Genomic DNA, 14268 nt, shown 5'->3' with positions numbered 1-14268 from the left:
ATAAATAATAAAATATAAAATTAAATATATAAAGAAATAAAATTATTAAGATATTTTTATTTTCTCTTTCATTGTCTTTTGAGTTTTTTAATATGTTGTATTCTTCTCTCGTACTTATTTATTTTCTTTTGTTATTAAAAAAAGCTAGACATAAAACATAAACTCAGTATTTTTATCCTCATTTTTTCATATTTTCTCTTTCATTATTAAATAAATAAATAAGGTAACTTTCTCTTATCTCATTTGATACTGAACTATTTGTTTAACATTTAACATTATTTTTTATCTCATGACCTTTTTGTATATTCATTTTTTATTAATATAGAAAAAGAAACAATGTACTATGTGATTTTTCATAGTAGATTTTTAATTGTAACTTGATTATCATAGTTTTTTTTTTTAGTAATTATGTCTCTCAACTTTTGATTAGATTATGATAAATTATTTTTTAGTCTTAAACTTATTTTTTAAATAGGTATATTAATGAAAAAAATAAATTTATTTTTAAAATTGATAGAGAAACTACGGGTGAAGATGAAAACATGATAATGTGGTTGTTTATTGCATAACAATGAAATGAAAGCTTGTGAATATTTTTTGAATCAAATGCATGTTAATAAAACGGAAGATGAATATTTTACAGAAAATATGATTATTTACATCGAAAAAAGTTAAGTAAAAAATTTAATTATAATTCAATTACCATAAGTTTAAAAATATGAAAAAACGATAGATATTCATTTAGATATGTGTAATTTCTTTGATAATTATAAATATACTAGATTATGTATTATTTGTATTGAATTAGTCACAATAATATTAAATATATTATTTTGACTCCAAAAAATTTTGATGAAGATTCACGTTGCTGTGAACAATATATATATAGGTTAAAGTGAACATAGTCTAAGAATGTAAAGTTTGTTTTTATGTTATTAAAATCGTATTTAATGTACTTTAATGTTATTATTTACTTTATTTATTAAATGTTTCTTTTGCACAAACTTTGGTAATTGTTTTTGTTTTTTTTCCTACGATGATGCTATTGTTGTGAGATATTTCTGACTTAGGTTTATTCAAAGTGATGTTTTATTTTATTTTATTTTTCAAAAAGAAAACCAATAGACTACAAAGTCTGTTCAAACTTAGGGAGAACAATTTCATGAGAAGTTCCTCTTAACAAATGTAGTTCGTCCTAAATTCCGCGATACCTAATAAAAATTACTCAAATTCAATAGAAATGGAAGAAAACAAGATCTAAAATTTTATTTTTTTCATATTTTTATTACCATCATATGAGAAACATGTCTAATCTTGCTCTCATGTTCTTACAAAGTTATTGTCACTTGAGACAATTTTCCAAACAAGAATCAACCACATTAGTGATCTTACCACCAGCATCTGATACATAAAATCATTAGAAGAAAAGTGTAAGAACATAGTTAATTTAATTATAAACAATAAAAAAAATTAAAGAAACATGAACGTGGTTAGAGATAAATACCCATATCAACGGTGATGGTCTTGTTTACACCACAGCTTTTAATACAATTGGAGGCACCGGTGTGTGGTGGACATCGTTTAGTACAGGCTATAAAACATTGATAATAATGAACTTGATCTGGTAAACAATCAACAGCACATAATTTAATACATGAGAGTTGGTCTGCCTCTAGAATTTGTACAAAAGACATCATAATTATCATCAAAATTGCAATTCTAGCACTTTTCATTATATTTTTCCCCATAACTTTTTTCGAAGTCTCTACACTCTAGCCCAAGATTTTGTATAGATGCGAAATTTTAAGAGAATGAATATCAATTTATAAACACATAAGGATCATATCAAGTTACTGTATGTATAAATGCTAAGATTAAAACAGACATTCAGGTCATAAATGACTTAATAAAAGTAAAATACGTAACTCCTTTTAGAACTTAAAAAATGTCTCAATTTGTCTTACTAATATTTTATTAATTATAACATTATGTTTGGAAGTAAAATTTAAATAAATTATTCTTAGTGTCGGTTAAATTTCATTTGTATTAAAAATGATATTTAATGAAATATTTTTTCAACAAATTATAATAATTTGTTTTAGAATAAGAGAATGAATAACTTATAATCCGTTTTGATCTTTATTTTCTTCTTTTCATCTATGTATGATTTTTCATATATTAATTTCATTCTTTGTTTTTTTTCTATTCTAGAATTATTTTTTTAGAATTTTGACATATGTCATTTTTTGAATCTCATGACCAATTCTTTTATCCTCTTTTATTGTTAATATGTTTTTCTTTCTATTTGTTTGATATTATTGGATGAATTTATAATAAAATTAAAAATGTGTTTGTTTTGTTCGATTTATTTTTTGTATTTTTCAAAATATAATTTTTGAGAGTTTTTTTTACATATATTTTGACGAGGAAATAAAATTTTAATTTGGATTGAATTGCATGATTATTGAATTACACAAAAAAATTGAAAAATAAATGTTAAATAGAAATTGTCATTCTTAAGCTTATTTTATGACATTCAAACGCTTATGCACCACCTGACCAGGGTCAACCATATTTTATTTTTATATTTAAAGAAAATATTTGTTTTTAGTCCTAAAGTATTACATAAAATTGAAAATATTCTCAGGTCAAACCTTGGATATTATTTGATTGTCACCAGACTTTTAAAAGAATTGATTTGTTGTTCCTATTTGTTTGAACCGCGTTAAAGTTGATCTGACGGCACTTGTTACATGTTATTTAATTTCTTTTATAAAATAAAATTGTTACATCCGTTAGTCCATGCTCTTCACAATTAATTAAAAATAAAACAAAAAGTTAAAAGACCTAACATGTATAATAATATTACTATTCTATTATAATAAAGTTATTTTTTTTAACTTTTTTTTAAATTATTCTTGAAAAAGCATGAACCAGACCGAATTAAAGACTTTATTTTGTAAAAAATTTAAATAATATGTGACATGTAAGATACAATTTAATGTTTGTACTTTTAAAAATATTAGATTTGATTCCTATTTTCTCAAGAGCATTAAAGTTTATCTAACACCACATCAAGTGTTATTTAATTTTTTTTACAAAATAAAATTTTTGTGTCAGCCTAACCACGTTTTTCATAATTAATTATAAATAAATAAATAAAAAGTTAAAAGCTCTAACATATATAATAAATACTATTCTTTTAAAAGAAAAACTAATAAATTAATCGTGAAAAACGTTAACTAGATGGACACAAGAGTTTTATTTTATAAACAAATTAAATAATATGTGGATGTCATTAGGCACCTAGGATCAAATTTAACAATTAGTCACCAAAACCAATAATGTTAAAAATACAAGAAGCAAACTGTAAACAGATTTTGACTAGCCAGTTTTACACATTGCTTTAAAGACTAAAACCATATTTTATTTTCTTTTTAATATAGTTTTGTTAGTTTTACTTTAAGTCCTAATTAAAATTGTGTCTCAAATCCTTTCAAGATTATGATCCACATTTAATGTGTATATAAATGAATGAATATGACTAAAAAACATGCTCACCATTTTTTTAAGTATAGTTTGCTTAGTTTTATTTTCATTCCATACAATATCAATGACAAATCAAATCAATTTTATGTTTCAAAAATAATCTGTCTAATGAAAATATAAGATTTTAATACAGGTTTTGCAAATATAGGTTTTTAAAATTAAATATAAACAACTCTCTTTAGTTATAATAAATTCATAGATCTATAGTATTTTTTTTATAATGAAAACATAATGTAAATATGTTCTGCTAATAAACCTATCTTTGTTTTTTTTTTTTTCATGTACTTGACAAAATTATGTTAAAACAAAATGGTTAAATAAACAATAAAAGGATGATATGATTGAAAAATATTATTTATAAATTTAAAGAAAAAAACGGTTTATAAAATTATAATATGTGAATTTTAATCAAACTAAGATAATAAGAGATAGGAGAGAGGAACCAACAAATTAATGATATTATATTTGAACTATAACATACTTTTATTAAATTGTTTTAAAATTTTCAAATTCAAAACCATAAATTGTTTTAAAATAAAAATTAAAGGCTTAAGCATTTAAATATATGAAAAGAAAATAAGATATATTTGTAAACCCCCAAAGTAGGATTCATTTTATTAATTTAAAGCATTTCAACGAAAACATAAATCAATAAAATGTATTTTCAAATTTTATATATATATATATAACCTTTGAAAGATAAATAATACCTCGTCTAAGAGATATACATTACAAAAGCTATATATTAGCATTGGCAGTCCTATTGCTTCATAAATGTTCTATTTGTATTATTATTTGCCCACGTAATATATATATATATATATATATATATATATATATATATATATATATAATATTTAAATGTTTAAAAATGTTAGTAAAAGTGGGATGTCAATAATTAATTTGCATAAAATGACAAATAATCAATAAATAACACAATGTAATGTAATTATGTTTAACAAATAAAATTCTGGTCACTATATTTTATAAAAAAATTACGTGTACGTTAATCAATCTATTCTTAGAATAGTATTTTTCTTTTTTGTTAGTTTTTGATTATATACTTTAAAAGTGTATTGTTTTTTCATATGAGATACGTATTAGTTCTATGTTATGTTTTAATTTATACATCTTATATTGATTATATCTTTAAAAATTTGATTTTTTTTCTTAAAATGGTTTAGACATAATAATAGATTATATTAAAGCATAATTAATTATTTTTAATGTACAATATTGTGCTTTTATATATATAATTAATTATTTATGTGAAATCCTTAAAATAAGGCTTTTCGTGGGTGTAAGCATAGGAAGAGAAGATGAGTGTTGAGGAGCTAAAGATTTTTTAAGTTTTTATTTATTTTTATTTGAAGGTTTAAAACATGAATGTCACGTTTATCAACTTGAACATGAGTTGTCCTAACATTTAGTTCAGATTTTTATTGATTTTTTGATAATATCTTCGGTTGAATATTAAAATCACAATGTATTAATAGTTAAAAAAAATGTTAACGGGAGTCTTAAAGATATTATTTAAAGTATAATTAATAAGTTAAAAATTCATAAATAATTATAATATTAAATGAATCATAACTTTAAAAAATACTAATAAGTTATAAATTTACAATTTATTTGATAATTTTTTTTAAAAATAATAAAATAATAATATTTTAATATTATTAATAATTAAAACATTATTAAACATAAAAGAAATTAATAAAAAATAAATATTGTTTTTTTTCTTAATACAGATAATATTATGTTAATTATTTTTTTATTAAAAAACAAACAATAGTTTATTTTTTGTTAATTTAAATTCTGTTTACATTTAATTTGGTTTTAATTTTTAACAACATTAAAATATTGTTATGTTATTATTTAATTTTTTTATGTATAGCAAATAAATTATCAATTTTAGATTTATAATATTTATATGTATTTTTATCCTCTGAATAAGGTAAAAATCACTAATAATTTTTCAAGTCAAAATTTATTTAATTTTAATTATTTTTTAACTTTCAGAAATCCATACTTATTAATTATATCTTAAATAATGTTTGTAGAATATCGATTAGTATAATTCTTTTAAACATCATTTTTAATATATTTTAAAAATTCAAAATCAATGACAAATCAATATATTTTAAGATAACAGAATCCAAATTCCCTAATTTCAATGTTACTATTTTTGATAAGTGTTAGGAAAGGAAAGTAATTTAATTCTATTAACTATAAAACATATCCTTTAAACACCTATTGACCCCTTTTCGTCCGTAACAGTGTAGAGTTTATTTTTATGTTATAAACTATTTAATGTACTTTAATGCTATTATTTACCGTACTTATTAAATGTTTCTTTTGCACAAACTTTCGTTATTATTATTTTTTTTCTTACATGATGCTATTTTGTGTGAGATATTTCTGACTTAGGTTTATTGTAAGTGATATTTTATTTTATTTTTATTTATTTCCAAAAGAAAACCATCAATAGACTACAAAGTATGTTCAAACTCAGGGAGAACAATTTCATGAGAAGTTCCTCGTAACAAATGTAGTTCGTCCTAAATTTGATGACACCTAATAAAAATTACTCAAATTCAATAAAAATGGAAGAAAACAAGATCTAAAATTTTATTCTTTTCATATTTTATTACCATCATATATGAGAAACATGTCTAATCTTGCTCTCATGTTCTTACAAAGTTATTGTAACTTGAGACAATTTTCCAGACAAGAATCAACCACATTAGTGAGTTTACCATCTGCATCTGATACATAAAATTATTGTAAGAAAAAATATAAGAACATAGTTAATTTAATTATAAACAATAAGTAAAATAAATGAAAGAAACATGAATGAATGTGGTTAGAGACTAAATACCAATATGAACTGTGATGGTCTTGTTAACGCCACAGCTTTGAGCACAATTATTGGAGGCAACGGTGGTGGAAGGTGGAGGACATAGTTTACAACACCCTGTAAAACATGACAAATAGTGAACTTGATCTGGTATACATGCAACAGAACAATATTTAACACATTCGAGTTGGTTTGCCTCAAGAATTTGTACGAAACTCATCATAATTATCATCAAAATTGCAACTCTAGTACTTTTCATTGTATCTTTCCCCATAACTTTTCTTTAAGACTCTGCACTCTAGTTCAAGATTTTGTATTCTTGATGTGAAATTTTAAGAAAATGAATTTCAATTTATAGACACATGATACTAAGGATCATATCAAGTTAGGTTATGTATCAATGGTAAGATTGAAACACGTAATCAAGCAGATAAAGTACTCTAGGCCTCTAAAAGAAAGTCTTAATTTTTTTTCTTTTAGTATTATTATTTTTATATTAAATTAATTATAAAATTACGTTTAGTCAAAAGGGATCTTAAAAAAATATTTCATATTAATATATTTTTATTACATTAATTATAAAATTATATTTAAAAAAAAATCTCAAATTTTTATTTTAGTATTCATATATTTCTATTAAATTAATTATAACTTTATATTTTAGATTAAAATTTAATTTAATTTTTATAATTTAATTAAATTATTATTAGTGCATTTTAATTTATATTTGTATTAAAAATGATATTTAATGAATTAAAATTAATTTTTAATAAATTATAATTTGATTTTAGAAAAATAAAATAATTAATTATTTTTATTCTCTTATAATTAATTTTGATTTTAATTTTGATTTTATCATTTTATCTCTTTTGTAACTTTTTATAGATTAATGATTTTATTTCTTGAATACCAATCTTCTTATCCCATATCTGATTAATATATTTTTTCTTTTACATGTGTTGACGTTGCTTTCATTTTATTTGTGGAATTTATGTTAAAATTATAAATAGATTTCTTTTATCTGCTTTTATTTTCCGGTATTTCTCAATACGTGAGTTTCGAGAATTTTTTTACAAAGAAGTAAAACTTTTGTTTGAATTGGATTACAAAACTATTAAATTACATAAAAAAATATTTAATAAAAAATATTATTGACTTTAGACTTTCGAAACCCTTCTATCGTCCCTAACTCAAGTAAACCATATTTCATTTTTATATTTTAGTTTTATCTGTCAAATATCTGTCAAAGCCTTTTAGGATAAAGACAACATCAATTTGATGTGTAAAAATTAATGTATAAGACTAAAAAATTAGCTAAGGTCAACCATATTTTATATTTATATTTAATATAGTTTGATCAGTTTAATCTAAGATTTTAATACAGGTTTTGGAAATAGGTTTTCAAAATTAAATATAAACAACTCTCTTTAATTCTAATAAATTCATAGATCCATATCAAAACATATTTTTTATAATGAAAATATCATGTAAATAAGATGTTCTACGTATCTTTGGTTTTTTGTTATGTAATGACAAAATTATGTAAAAAAAAATGGCTAAATACACAATAAAAAGATGTTATTTAAAAGTTTAAAGAAAAAACTGTTTATAAAATAACTTAATTGTATCAATTTTTAACACTATTTATAATATTAACGAAAATAACTTAATTGTATCGATTTTTTACAAATAAGATCAAATAGAGAACAAATATTAAATATTTTTATACCAAGTAGGAATTAAAAGAGTAAATAAACATATTAAAAAATAATTGGATTATAATAAAATTATAGTATTCTTTTGTCTTAATCTCTTCTCTTGTTGTGTTTTCCTTTTGCATTTTATTGTTTAGCAAGTGATCTTAACTTTTATGCTCTTATTCTTAACAAAGTGTTATAAGAAAAAAAAAAAAAACTTTTAGTTCTATTAATTAGAAAAATCGTTTTTTAAACACCCATTCAAACTTTTTTCCTTAACCGTGTAGAGTATGTTTTTTCTGTTATAAACAAAGTATTTAATGTACTTTAACGAAAGTAGTTCATGAGAAGAAAGCAGGGAGAACAATTTCATGACAAGTTCCTCAAATAACCAAAGTAGTTCGTCAAATACAAATTACTTTAACTCAATGAAAAGGGAAGGAAACAACATCTAAAATTTTATTCTTTTTGGGTTTTTGTTACAATAATATATGAGAAACATGTCTTAATTATGCTCTCAAATGTTCTTAATACTGTAACTTGAGACAATTTTGTAAGCAAGAATCAACCACATCAGTGACATTACCAGCAGCATCTGATACATAAAACCATTATAAGAAAGATGTAAGAATATAGTTAATTTAATTATAAACAATAAATAAATAAAAAATGTGGTTAGAGACTAAATACCAATGTCAACGGTGATAGTCTTATTTACGCCACAGCTTGTAGCACAATTGGAGGCACTGATGGACATTTCACAATATTTTAAAACACAGTTTTTAAAACATAAAGGATATTGAGTTGCAGGTAAACATTCAAGAGCACATGAAATAACACATGGGAGCTTGATAGCCTCAATTTCTAAAATTTGTACAAAAGCAAACATAATTATCATCAAAACTGCAACTCTAGTATTTTTCCCCATAACTTCTCTCTAAGTCTCTACGTTAATATAGTTTGGTGAGTTTTATTTCAAGTCCTAATAAAAACTGTGTCAAACCCTTTCAAGATTAAGGTCCACATTAAGTTAACGTGTGATATTAACATGTTAACTGACCTTTTCTTTACAAGCTTTTTACTGAGATATTTACTAAAATGGTAAAGTAATTTGTAGCAGTTAAAGACAAAAATGTTTAAAACAAAACACACACCAAATGATCAATATAACTTATGATTTAAGAGGAATGTATATGTTGGTTCTTTTGGAAATCCTTCAATATGTACCACCGGGACTGACATAAAAGATTCAAAATCCAACAACTCACATATTTATAAGGTTATAACGTATTAAGATGCATCATAGACTTGGAGAGAATAGACAGTGAGGAAGAAGCCTCATTTTCCAACTCAAGACAATATTTCGGTCTGCGTCCCACATCGTCTATAATATCAGACAAACTACTCTTTATAAAGGTCTGACTGACACGATCGTTCGTCGAGCTGGCAATGTCAGTTTGTAACCCGTGTGGGGGCACCAGGGTGATGGAACAAGATCTGGTCTTCACTGAGTTGACCTTGTGGCTGCATCTTGCTGGCTTGCCCACTCCAAGTTGAGAGTTGAGCCATGGAACCTTTGTGAAGGCATGAGTCTCTTAGTTCCTAGACTAGAGGGCACCGCGTGAGGCTGGCTTCACAGAGCAGTGACAACCTCTGGCTCTGGACAGTGGAGGGATCACAGGCTGCTGCTCCTTCAGGTCAATTGAGCTTGGTGACCCATCTCTTGAACCATCACTTTTTTTACCTTTGTAGGTTAGTTGAATTTTATGTTCTTCCTAAACATATAATGTTTATGGTAATGCTCAAATTTGATGTGGTGAGGTGTTTTTAGTGGCACCACAATTCTATTTACTGCCAATTCGAGTTGTTTCTTTGCTTTAATTTCCTTGACTGAACCTCGGACTTCTGAAAAAAGAAAATTCCAACTTTTGAAATCACTGGAGAAGAAATTGATGTTATTGAGCAAACTTCTCAAAAAGCTTAAACTAGTTATGTCATTTTCGTTCAACTAGATATCAAATTCGTTGAACGAAAAATCATTCTATAGACGTTGGATAAAATGAAGATTTTATTATGAGAGAAGTAACTTTTGTATTTTTTTTATAAATTAGTTATTACAGTAACTAATTATTTTTTTCATTAAAATTGATTATTATTTAAAAATTTTCTTATAATAATAAAATTTAAATATAATAATTATTTCAATTTATTCTACTAAAAATATTAATTAAGCAATTAAAATGTTATAAAAAATATTTAAATGATTAAATATATTTTAATATATATATATATATATATATATAAACAAATTTAAAAAATAAAAAATAAAAAATAAAAAAATAAAGTTGACCAATTGGCCTATCAACTCGCTAACTCACCCTTTGACCTTTGGCAGAACAAGTTGAGATGTTTAGTATGATTTTATACGGTATGTGTTAGTTCAATTTATTCCATTTTTAACATGTCAGTTACGAGATGACCAAAATGGACTGGATTTACTCATTTTACCATCTATTGGCAAATTCTTTAGAAGAACCATATTCATTATATCAATTGTATTGACGGTGGTTAGTTTTATTTTGATTCCATAAAATATCATTGACAAATCAAATCCATTTTCAGATAATTTTTATATTGAAAATATCCTAAAACTATGTAATTCTATTAAACTCATACATCCATATTAAAATAGTTTATTATTAATAAAGAAACTCATGTAAATAAGATGTTCTAATGCTAAACATATATTTGCTTTTTTGTTTTATGTACTATATTTACAATAAAAAGGATAAATTGATTGGAAGATTATTTAAAAATTTAAGGAAAACTTTCCTCAAAATTGTTTACGAAATTATAATAGGTGAATTTTAAATCGTTAAAAAATATAAAGAACAAGGAAGATTCAAGATAATAAGTAAAAATTAAGTTAATAACGTACAATAATTTTTATACCGGATCTCTTTTCGAATCTAAATTCAATTAACACATATGATTTGAATTGATTTTTCACTAAGATATTGAAATATTTAATTATTACAAATGCGTATGTAACTAGGAGTAGAATAAAATAGACAAAGCTATCTTATTTGTATTTTTCAAGATTTGATGTTGGACCTAGTATGATCGGTGTTAGAGGTGTTGTCCTTGATAAGGCGATGCTAACTTTCGGTTGGGATTGTTATTATGGATCCTTCGTACCTTTGCTGAAATCCTTTCAAGTACTCCAAGATTTGTTCTGTATACTCATATAATATGGAACACTAGTTTAAAGTTATTGACACCATTCTTTTTGAATAGTGAGTGTATTGATTAGGTTAAGGTTGTAGATAAATTAAAAATGCACATTTTATTTTGTTAAAATAACGAGCATTATATAATTTTTTTTATATTTATATTTTAATGATAAATATTTTACGGGGTGTGGTGATTAAGTGATACATTCTGTTTAAATTAATTTCATGACAAATTCATAAAATAACAAAAGTGATTGGTCGAAAATTTAGCAATGCCTAATTAAATTTAATCACGTTGATTTAAATTGAATGAAAGTTAAATAAAACAGCATCTAAACTTTATTTATCTTTTTGATACTTTTGTTACAAGCATATATGATCGTGAAACATGTTCTCGAAATGTAAAAAATTATTGTGACTTGCGACAACCATGCAAGCAAGAATCAATGACATTTGCGACTTTACCAGCATCATCTGATACAACAAATGATTGTAAGAAAGATGTAAGAAGATGGTTAATTGAAGTATAAACAATAAAGAGTTAAAAAAATATGAATGTGAAAAGAGAATAAATACCGATATTAACGGTGATGGACTTCTTTTTGCCACAGCTTCTAGCACAAGTAGTGGCAGTTTCACATAATACAATACAACTAATATAACATAAAGGATAGGCTTCTAGTGAAGGTATACATTCTATAGCACATTTATCTTCACATGATAATGCCCCAATTTCTATAATTTGTACAAAACCCAACATAATCATCATCAAAACTACAACTCCGTTAGTTTTTATTGTTTTTTCTTTTCTTTTTTTCCAATACGCTCTATAGATGCTCTTTATGCCAAATTTTAAGAAAGATGAGTATTGATGCGAAAATTTAAGGATCATGAATATCAATTTATAGGCATCATCATATCAATTATATGGTATCTATAACTCTCATAACATTTAAACACGCACTTAGGTCAATCATATTTTATCATCTCTTACCAAATTCACAAAGAAAACACATGTCAATTAAATTTAAGTAAAAAATTAATGTAATTATATAATTAATTTTTTAAAAATCTACTAATAATTAAATTCACAGAAAACAAAAAGAGTAAAATGTTTCCTTTAAGCCAATTGGAGGCTTACTATAATAATGTTTCCTTTAAACCTGAGTTTGCATTAACTCCTAATTAAAAAAAATTGTTTGTCAAAGTCTCTCAGGATTAAGGGCAAGGTGAAATTGATATGTATAAATGGAGATGGATGTATAAATGGAGATGGGAATAGGTCGAACGAGTTTTACTCTCTCATACTCATTCTAAAAAATAAAATTATTCTCATTTTCATACTCAAATCCAACATGTAATAAATTTTTGTCTCATTTCATCCCCATCAAATAAAAGATATGTACTTGTACTTATACCATTACTATTTCAATATCAATTAATTAATTTTATAAAAAAAAAATTAATATAAAGTAAACATAATATTATCAAATATTCTATATCAAAATTAGAGTGTTTTGTGTTTCTTGAATATGAAATAGTTAAAAACAAATTATAATCTCTGATATTTCAAATTAGAGTACCAAAGAAGATTTCAAAAAAACAAAAAATATTTATTAACTTTGCAAACATTAACAAAACATAGTTTATAAAATTTAAAAATATTTATCTCAATTTACTTAATACTTATGAAAAAAAATAGTTATCATATCATCCAAACTATAAATATTTATCTAAAATCATATCATAGTTGAATACAATATACCATCATCGAAATCATTATAGTACAAGGAAACTACTAATCATTAAATTCACATAAAAAAAACAAAGAGTAAAATGTTTCCTTTGAAGTAATTGGACAATTATTATAATCAATTAAATATATGTTCAATTACCTCTATGACTAACGGAGTTGGCTTTAAAATAATGAATAACTTACCTTCGAATTTTAAATTAACTTTAATTCTATTTTTTTTAACCAAGTCTAATCCTATTTTTAAACCAATTTTAACCCTATTTTTCACATCTTATAAAAATCAAACATAAATCTAATAATTATATTCTAATAGTATAGTTAGAGTTGGTATAAAAATAATGAAAAAAACATTTAATAAAAATTTTGGGATAACATTTATATAAAAAGATTTGTTTGGTATCAAATTGCAGAGCAACAAAATAGTTTCATTTTGAAAAAAAAAAAATTGGGACTATATTGAACATTATTAATAAAAATTGTAACTGAATTGAATATAAAACACTACAACGTGATACTGATACTGACACATGGCACTAACACTACCACATGGCATGATGTTATCTTGACATGTAGGCAATTTTTTTTTATAAAATTAGGAAAATAGTAAAGATTAAAAAAATCACAAAATACATTTTGTTAACAATTTAAACACTGTTACAAAAAGTTTCAAATTGAAGAAAATTAGCGATAAAATTGGAACTTCATTGAACACAAATAAAAAAAAGGATGACATTGAACAAGCTCGATAAAAATAAGAATCGTAATATTATTTAAGCATAATTTTTAATTTTGAACACATTTAGCATGAATTAGACTCACATTTTAGTTAATATATTTATCACTTAACATTCAATATGAAATATTAATTAATTAATTTTATAAATAGTAAAAAATTACAATAAAAAAAATATAATGTTATCCAATATTCAATATCAAAATGAGGGTATTCTAAGTTTCTTGAATATCTAGTATTTAGAAAGAAATTATAATTGCATACATTTCAAATTAGAGTACCAAATAAAATTTCATGAGAGCAAAACATTTATTAAATTTGGAAACATTAATGAAACCTAGTTGATAAAATTTAAAAATATTTTTTTAAAAAAATATAAAAGAAAAATAAATATTCAAATTAAAAATTATTTTAAATGTCTCTTTATTTCAATTTGTCAA

At 23.5% G+C, this 14268-nt stretch overlaps 1 long non-coding RNA gene across 1 annotated transcript; it reads right to left on the bottom strand.

Annotated features, from left to right (window-relative positions):
• Nucleotides 1–1247: 1247 nt before the first annotated feature.
• On the bottom strand, nt 1248–1822 carry LOC114168210. The gene is made up of 2 exons (XR_003600640.1): nt 1505–1822; nt 1248–1401 (listed from the first exon to the last, which is right to left on the bottom strand). It is a non-coding gene; the product is annotated as an uncharacterized LOC114168210 (long non-coding RNA).
• Nucleotides 1823–14268: the final 12446 nt, after the last annotated feature.

This window comes from Vigna unguiculata, chromosome 11 (assembly GCF_004118075.2).
Source record: "Vigna unguiculata cultivar IT97K-499-35 chromosome 11, ASM411807v1, whole genome shotgun sequence".
NCBI classification, from domain to species: Eukaryota; Viridiplantae; Streptophyta; class Magnoliopsida; order Fabales; family Fabaceae; genus Vigna; species Vigna unguiculata.
Note: the sequence above shows the minus strand (reverse complement) of the source record. Positions and strands in the feature narration are given on the sequence as shown.